Source organism: Microtus ochrogaster, chromosome 18 (assembly GCF_000317375.1).
Source record: "Microtus ochrogaster isolate Prairie Vole_2 chromosome 18, MicOch1.0, whole genome shotgun sequence".
Taxonomy (NCBI): Eukaryota; Metazoa; Chordata; class Mammalia; order Rodentia; family Cricetidae; genus Microtus; species Microtus ochrogaster.
In genome coordinates, this window is record NC_022020.1 from 29,971,726 (window position 1) to 29,981,373 (window position 9,648).

Genomic DNA, 9,648 nt, shown 5'->3' on the forward strand with positions numbered 1-9,648 from the left:
TTCGTGTCGGAGTCATTATCGACTTTATGTTGTGAATAAGCAAACTCGAATCCAGAGCAGTTAATGAAGCTGTCCCGTCACGCCGTTAGTCCATGGCAGGCACCAGCCAGCACTTGAACTGCCATCCCTTTAATTTGGAGCTTTTTTTAAATCTCTCATGTGTTAATCCTGTTTCATTTTTTTTCAATAAAATCTTACTTAATCTCACCTGCCATAGCTTTATTACTGTATAGTCAAAAATCACAGCGAGAAATAGAGCAGCCCACAATAGGTAGTTAATGGGGATTTAATGAAAGAATCTTTTCCTCATAGCTGTATTTCTACACTTACTCAATTATACATCACGAAAGTCCAGATGAAATATTTTTCACCTCTGGGAAAGAAAAAAAAAAGATAGGACTGCACTATAATGACATGACACTGGTAAAGAACACGTTTTGTCTTGATCTGAAAAGTTCAGTGCTGGAAGACCTGCTAACATGGGAGGGGAAATCTCGTGGGACCCCACACACAGAACAAGAATGACAGATGACTAAGGAATGATGGGTGGGAAAAAGTCTTCCCCTGGGACGAGTCCCCTAATTTGTTATCTAATACCAAGTTGTCCACTACAGAATTGTATAGACACAGAAACATTATACAGGCTGGATAGGTTGTATTTCTATATTTACACACACACATACACATACACACACACACACACACACACACACGTGTGTGTATAACAACTAGAAAAAAAGAGTCCGTGATTATGAGAGGGATCAAGCGTGTGGGGGTTCATAGAAGGGTTTGGAGGGAGGAAAAGGAAGGAGGAAATAGTGTAATTATATTTTTATTTTAAAATTAATAAGGCAAAGGCAGTTATAATATTAAGAAAAGAATAAGTTTGTGGTGGGAGACATAAGTCAAAGGCCCTACAGACGTTCATCTTTTCTTCCACAGGAACTTACTACACATTTACTTTTGATGTTTGATAGAAGCACGGCCATGCATGCACTTAATAACTTCATTCTTCGGTAAGACACATCTCCACTGAGACTTGGGCTCCTCGTCCTCAAAACCCCTGTGCTTCACAAAGCTCCTTCCAGGGACTAAAGAAAATGATATGTATATAAAATACTTAATAAATTCAAAGGTCCTGCTCAGATAAGAGGAATGACCATCAGGAGTGAAGCAAGCAGAATGGTGATTACTATGCCCAGTGGCACTGGGAGAAGAACCCAGCTCTTGGCCCCTCCAATGTGAAGCCTGAGCTCATCAGAGAGTGCTAGGCTTTGTTGGAAGCCTTACTGGCCTCACGGGATTGTCACCCAGGACCTCTCATTACTGCCTCTGATGTCTGGGAAACATAAACCCAGCATCATTTTAAAAGAAAACAAAATGATAAAATGAAGTCCAGGCAGGTTCCTTTGCAATTGTACCCTGCCACTGCAACCATCTCCTGCTGAAATGGTTTTCTTCAACCACAAAGGCACTCTTAGAGGGGACAGTGTCTGACTTCTGCTGTACAGTGACACTATACATGTATTATCAGGGATAAAATGTCAGAAAAAAAAATCAAGGACACTTTTGTTTTTCTGTTGCTTGTTTATTTATTTTTGAAATTGTGTTTTAATTTCCTTCTCTTTCCTCCCTCCAAACTCACTCAGTTATTCTCCCCACACTCCTTCAAATTTCATGGCCTCTTTTTTCATCAATTATTAACATATACAAATATGTATATACATATATGTTCCCAAATATAACCTGTCGAATCCATATAATGATACCAGGAGACACAATCTCACAGCAAAGTTTCTAATCCTTCGACTTTTTCAATCTTTCTGCTCCACCTCCCACAATGTGCCCTGGGACTTAGCTGGGGGAGTGTTTTGTAGACGTATCCCTTGGCACTGCACTCCACAAACATGTAGATTCATTAGTTGTGGTTTTCTGTAATGGTCTCTGTCTGTTGCACAAAAAGGTTTCTGTGATGAGGAGTGAAGATTGTACTTATACTTTTGTTTAAAAAGAGATAAAAAATAAAAATGTGTCTTTGCTCTTTAAAGTTGTCTCTTGTGGGATATTTGTGCACAGTGAGAAAATGTATTGTTGTGATTGTGTAATAAAAATCTGAAAAGTCAATAGTTAGGCAGGAGAGACAGGCGGGACTTTAGGGCAGAGAGAGAGGACTCTGGAAATAATGAAGAAAGCAGAGTCACCAGCCGGACACAAAGGAAGCAGGACATGCAGGAGGAGAGGTAAAAGCCACAAGCCTTGTGGCAACACACAGATTAATAGAAATGGGCTAATTTAAGTTATAAGAGCTAGTTAGTAACAAGCCAAAGCTAAGGCCAAGCTTTCATAATTAATAAGTTCCTCTGTGTCATTATTTGGGAGCTGGTTGTTGGGACAGAAAAAGACTCATTACAGCTGTCTACTTACTTTATTTCAAGATAAATAAATCCAGTACTCATAGAAGATAAGTGACTTATCCAAGAATATGCAGCTCAATTGAATGCAGTGACCATTGGCCTCACATATTATATATGTGTGTGTGTGTGTATGTGTGTATTATATATATTAAGATTTATAAAATGAGTGAAGGTAATCTAGAGCCATCTTTTTAGTAAGATATTTCCATTTGAATAGGTAAGGTAATAAAGCAAAATATATATTAAGTGAATTGTGGAAAGAATTCTTTTAATTTTATATCTTTTATGGACTTAGGTAAAGCGTTTATCAGCAAACAATATAAGGAAATGAGAAGAGGGTAGCAGGCAGATACACAACTATGTGCAAAGGGAATTCATAAATGATACGCAAATGATCATAAAAAAGTCCATGGAAAAACTTCCTAAGTTCCATAAACTGTTTCCATCTCTCAAGCATCCAGTGGAGCTAGGCACACAATAAGAGGATCAATAGTTGTAGATGCGATGGACAAACTTGAATTCAAATGCAAAATAAAACCCTAAGTATGTAATATTACCCACTTAAAGGGTAGGAACAGTTTCAAGTTTGCTTTTTATGCTAAAACATAACATTGGCAGAGTGAAGAAGAATATGGTTGGTCTTAGAAATAACTTGGATGGGGAGAGAAAAAGAAAAGAAAATGGAAAAAAAAATGAAAAGAGAAGCAAAGAAAAGGGAAGAAGAAACAAAAGAGAGCATGGAAGGAGAGACGAAATTCCCCAACTCTGGCTCTTTCGTTTACAGATTTGGATTTCCATTGGCTCAAGATGGGATTAGTTTCACGTTCAAGAAACTTGCCCTCAGAGACTGATAAAGGTGCAACATGAGCCCAGCTCCTGACACAGGTTCAGAGCGTGTCCCAGAAGCAGCAGCTCCATCTGAGAACTGGAAAGGTGGAACTTGAACAGAGGAGAAAGCTGGACGACGACATCAAAGTAGAAGAAGTAGCTGACAGAGCTGGTGAAATGGCTACATGAGGAAAGTGCTCGCTGCTCATGACTGAGAACCTGGGTTTAGATCCCTAGCACCCACACACAAGTCAGGCATGGCAGCATGTGTCTGTAAACATGGCACACCAGGGAGAGGGATGGGAGTAGGACGGGAGTAAAACACTCTCTGGAGTGCAATTTGACTAGCTAGCCAGTCGATCTGAAATGGAGAACTCTGGGTTCAGTGAGAAACTGTTTCAAAAAATAAGAGTGAAGAATGACAGAGGAAAATATTAGGCATTGACCTCTGAACTCTACATGGCCATGGTGAACACAATTTCACGTGCGTGCACACACACACACACACACACACACACATACACACATGCAGAAACAGTAATAGAACAACTGCAGCCCATGAACAGTACATATAAAACAAACATATGAAGTCTTAAAAAAAGGAATTGAAAAAAAATGAGGCAGTGTTGGCGTTTTGAAAGATCAATGAAATATGAAATTGACCAATATCTACCAAGACACACATCAGGAATAAAGGGGACTATGGCTAATGACCAGCAAAGCTTTAGATGAGCATCTCAGGAAATGCCAGAAAAATGCAGATGACGTGGATCCATCCATCTTGAAAATGGCCACAACTCCCTCAATGTGCAATAAAACCCTGGAATTGCCCACCAACCATGAAGGAAATGAAATTGATAACTTAAAATCTTCTCAAACAGAAATACCCGAGTCTACATGACTTCTATGGCCCAATCTACCTTGTGTTTCAATCATGTACATCAACTGCCCACAACAGCTTCTGGAGATGGTTGAATGTTGACTGTGACCCAGGCAGGCCTTGCTCCCACTGTAGCTTTGTCTTAATTCACTTCATCCTCTCGACAACACAAAAAAGCAAGCCCAACCCCCTAGCCTTATCCTTCGAGGAGATGAACCCCCGAGAACTCCAATGACACAGCAGGCACATGGCACTTCCAGGATTCTAGTTCAGCTTCCGGTCCTGGGTCTTCAGTCTCATCTACCATGACACGTAGAGCTAACTACATACAGAATTAGTCCATAGTCCTTTACAAGGGGTATTTGAATCCAACCAGATGGAAAGATTCCTAATCTATTACAGAATTTACTTGCAAATTTGAGTTTTAAAAATGGAAATTCAACCCTCAACAGGAGACACTGCTTCAACAGAGAAGCTATCTTTCTTCCCAGAAATGTATGTACTCTTCAAATAAACAGAGAGGTTGGGCTCTCCTGCTAGCAGCTTCCACGCAGTTCTCTCAGAAGACAGGTAGAATGCGCTTAGGAGAACACTCCAGAAGGGAGCTCTGCTACCTGGCTTTACGGAGGCAGTGCCAGCCCCACCACTGTAATTACAAGAGCCAGGAATCAAAAGACTGTTTCATTCCTTTTCCCTTCTCTTTGATATTTTACACCTTAGAGACTAATTATACCCTATGGTGGGTTGTAGGAAAATGCTCCCGGTAGACTGACATGTTTTAATACCAGGTCCTCAGTTGGGGGAACTGGTTGGGAAGGAGTAGAAGGTGTAGCCTTGTTTGAGGAGGTGTCAGTGGGAGTGGGGTTAATCATTCCCAGTTAACTCTCTCTCTGCCTTGGGATTGGGGATCAGATATGAGATCTCAGCTACTGCTCCAACAGCACGCCTGCCTACTTGCTGTTGTGATCTCCACCATGATGGTCATGGTGTCTAACCCTCTGGAATCATGAGCTGTCAAATTAAATGTGTTCTGTTATAAGATGCCTTGGTCAAGGAAAAGTCACTAAGAGATCCCCCTTCCCATTGATTTTAAGTATGCCAAACTGAACACTGCAATGCAGATCAACTGTTAGAGACTGTTGTGGGACATGGATGTAGCTGATGCCTCTGTTTAGAAACACCAGCATGCGGGGAAGCGGGAGTGTTCTGGTGGAAGCTCCACCTCAAGCCTCTCCCCCATCTCTCTTCAAACCCTGCTGCATCTCAGAAAGCCCACCAAATGATGAACCCCCTCCCTGAGATGCTCAAGACCACTCCCACAGAATGCTTAAACTGCTCCCCAGAAAACAGACCCCTCATTTTCTGATCTTCCTTTCTCATCTCCTCTCAGGGGCTGGAAAATCATCTGGGAGTGTTTTAGCCATTAAATCGGGGTTGTTGTTGCTGTTTTCTAATTCGGTTTGATTTGGTCTGATTTGAATTGCTTCGTTGGTAGAGAGACTTATTTGGGTACAGAAACTTTTCATGCATACACACTACAAAGAAAACAAATATACTATATAATGTTCAATGTTTGCATACGAAGAGCTTTGGAAAAGTATTCAAGATAATCTATGATGTGACTGATGGCAAAGTCTGGCTGAGTTTTTGATACAGGGTTTCTCTGTGTAAAAGTCCTGGCTGTCTTGGGACTTGCTTTGTAGATCAGGCTGTCCTTGAACTCACTAAGATCTGCCTGCCTTTGCCCCCTGAGTGCTGGGATTAAAGGTGTGTGCTACCACTGTCCAGCCTTATTTGCCTCCATTGCTTTTAGAAGAAGGGTTTGGCCTCCTGGAATGTAAGGCTTACACTGAAAGACGTGGGATTTCTGGGAATTTTCACGATTGACAATAGCTTTAATTAGTAATTCTCCAGTGTATTCAGAGAAAGAAATCAGATCCCACCAACAGAGCAGGGCCCTGATGTATTCTGGGAAGAGAACGACTCCAGCACCTCTATTCATCTGAACCATAGTCAATTGTCACTCTCTGACTTGCCCGTTATATTCAACCTCCCCTGGCCCTTGCTTCAAGGTAGGAAGCACCACACACATATCAAATGCCCCAAACAAAACTTTCTTCCAATTCCGAGGGCTCTTGTGTCTGTTGCCTTTCTTTTAAAATCTGTAATTCATTGCAGCTTTATGCTCTACAAGGTTAGGAGTTTGCTTTCATATTAAAATTTTGAAAAAAGAAGTTGCCTCAGGAGTTCCTTTGTACACATCTCAGAGATGGTGCTGGGTCTCCAAGGGAACAGGCGCCCTATTCTGAGAGTCACAGGCCATGGGCCACAGGAAGAGGTACAAGCTCAATAGAGGCCTGAGTTTCAAATTACCCTAAGGCAATACCTGGTTCCAGAGAAAATCACAAACTAAGACCACCCAGGCACCACCCAGGAACAGACCATCCAAGGGGAAATACCTAATGTTCCAAAGGAGATACCTCACTTTCCAGTCATTATAGATAGGATCACCAGATGTCCCTGAGCCCCTCTCACCAAGACACCCTTAGACAAATGTCAGTTAACCAGGGGTCCTGAACCTTAGACACCACCCCTCACCCCAACCTCTGCTATGGTTAAAAAAAAAATAAACCCACCCCAACTGGGCTCATGGCTCTCCAACCTCACCACTATGTCAGATGGATGGAGGCTCAAGCTTGAATAAAGGCTCTTTGCTTTTGAATAAGAGTGTGCACTCCATAGTGGTTTTGGGGGGATGCCATGGTGTGGGCATAACAGTATCAGAGGTAAATCAGATCAAAAAAACAAAAGTAACAGTCTGCCTGCTTCTGCTCTCCCCCAGTTTGTCTCCACAAACCCTGTCCCTTCACTAAGGCCCAAAAACATTCTTAACGTTCATTTCTCCCAGAAATTCATTTTTATACTGCACGGCAGAACAATTAACACCAAAGAGAACAGGTTACAGAGCTAGTTTCTGGCTTCACACATAAGGGTTATTTTCTGTTACACTGGCTCCAGTTGTAACCGTACCCATAATGTTTAATCTAATTTAAAGCTGTAATTAAAATTTGCAGTAAGCTGGCACCTATCACGTGACTGCAAGCTTTCCAAAGGCAGATAGCCAGTCTGCAAGAAGCCAGGGAGGAAACAGCATTGAACTCTTTCCTGCTCTACCTAAGGATGTGTTGCCAGGGGTGGGGGTGGGGGGATCCAAAAGAGAAGACATGATCGAACACTCTAAACCTTCCTTCCAGAGCCTGAGTGTCTGAAATGCTATCTGCAAAGGAAAACAGCAGACAATAGGGTTCCTCATAGACAGCCAAATCTAATCAGCCACAGGTATGGTCTCCCTGGGACATCCCTTACAATCTCCAACATCCCATTTCCATTAGAATAAACTGTACTCTGGGGCCATTCATTCATCACACTCTTTTCTTTCTAGCATCATAGGGCTTTTAAGATTAAAAAAAAAAAGACACATTTACAACCATGCATTGAAAACAAAGTCGGTTTCTCTTATAGCTCCTATATGACCCACACCTGAGCGTGTTTTTATATCTTGCATTTCTAGCAATCTCCCCTAACCCCACCAAAAAAGAAGCTCCTATCCTAAAGGCCAGAAAGATTTTTTTTTTCTTTTACTGACTAACAAGGGCAACTTTAGTTTCAAAAGATAAGACTACGGAACACATCCTTAAAGAAACACAAATGACCATGGGGGCTTCCATCCAGCAAGTAATCTCCCTCAATCCTCTAGGTGGAAAAAAGAAACAGCAATGTGTCAATTTCAATGTCTGAACAATTGGCGAACTTCTGAATTCAAGGAGACACCTAAACTCCAGACAGGAAAGCAAAAACATGCAAGCAAATAGCATTTTCTCCTCTGTCGTTGGTCTAAAAGTTCATCTTGGCACCAGCACAGAGAAGTAATGATTCCATCAGCAGCTACCAGATGGCAGGCATGAAATGGCTGTAACCTTCTCAGAGAATGGCTCCGTGGAGTTTATTTTAGGGGTGACTGCCATTTTCTCTCTATGACTTTGTGCACAGCGTGTCGGTCTATAGTTCACGGGTCTGGTTATACAGGGACGGAGGTCAACACCATGAGATATGCAAGAAGAGTCAGGAGGATTTTCTTTTTCTTTCTTTACCTAGGATCCTGCTTTCAGAAAAAGCAAGTCGGATGTCTGATCACAAGAAGATGGGCTGCCTGCGGTGAGAAATTATTTACATCACTTTTCTTCTATTAATAATTAGGAGACATTGGAGTGTCTTCTTCATTAGATAATAAACCGGCCTCTTAGTAAGGGACTACAGGCAACCACCAAAGGGAAAGGTCTTTGTGAGGCTTCCTCCCCAGCTAGCTTCTTACAGGGTCCACCCATTAGACCATTCCTCTAAAGTCAGTGAGAATCACTGCCCAGGCTTAGGACCATGGATAGAGACTCCCCCAGCCTAACCCAAGGGCTGCAGGGAAGCCAATAAAGCAGAGTCTTCATGGGTGAGGCCCAGACAACAATCATTTTTCAAGTTCCCCGGGTGGTCCAAGGGTGGCTAAGGTGTGCAAGAAATAATACATTTGAAACGTCTACACGTTTTTGCAAACTGATTTATAGAAAGCCAACTTCTGTTACTTAATTTCTACCCTAGGTTGTCCTGGTCTTGGGTTTGTCATTCTCAGGATGTCCCTTCGCCACTCTTTCTCCACCAGCCTCAGTCTCTCTAAGGTTTTGTTAAAGGTATGGGGTTTGGAGGTCAGCCAACAACAGTTAATATGTCACCCTGTCCCCTCACCCCAAAAGCTTCAGGGAGATACTGTTCTGCCACTGTAGCTCTGACCTGTATGTAAGCCATGAGACCAGACTGTTAGTTAGAGCCTGAAGGTAAATGAGGCCACGCCTGAGTGCTCCAACCCCTTTAACTGCTGTGCACTGCAAAGCTCCTGGCTATGGAAAGATGGTCGTGGGGGGCTGCTCCACCCTTCTCTCTATGAGGCTAGATCTATAAGAAGATTTTCTCTTCTAAGATGCCACGTGACCCTCCCTAATTTAGGCCCTATCCACAGCTGCGCATCTGACAGTGAGCTTTGGGACTAGCAACCTGTGTGTTTTTGTGATGATCTCTACACAGTACATCTTATGCTGACCTTTCTTTCCTGTGTCCCTTAAATTAATAATCACAGTTTGCTCTACCTAAGAAGCAGCGACATAGGGTCTTATGGCCAGTTGATGACTATCACTGTCTCATCGGTATAACAACGGTCAAGCCGTCTAATGACCTCTTAGATCAAGTCAGTCAAAAGAGATGATAAACCCAGTACTTACCTCACACACCAGAGTTCCATAAATGCTGGATGAACCAGAGTCTACTCCTAAAAGCAAGGTCGTCACCCAGTTCTGACTCTAGCGAAGGAAAACATCAATAGCGTCTAGACAGGTACATTAGTAACAAGGCACAGAGAGCCACTCAAACACATCCAAGTTAAAACAGACAGAGGAGAGAGAGAGAGAGAGAGAGAGAGAGAGA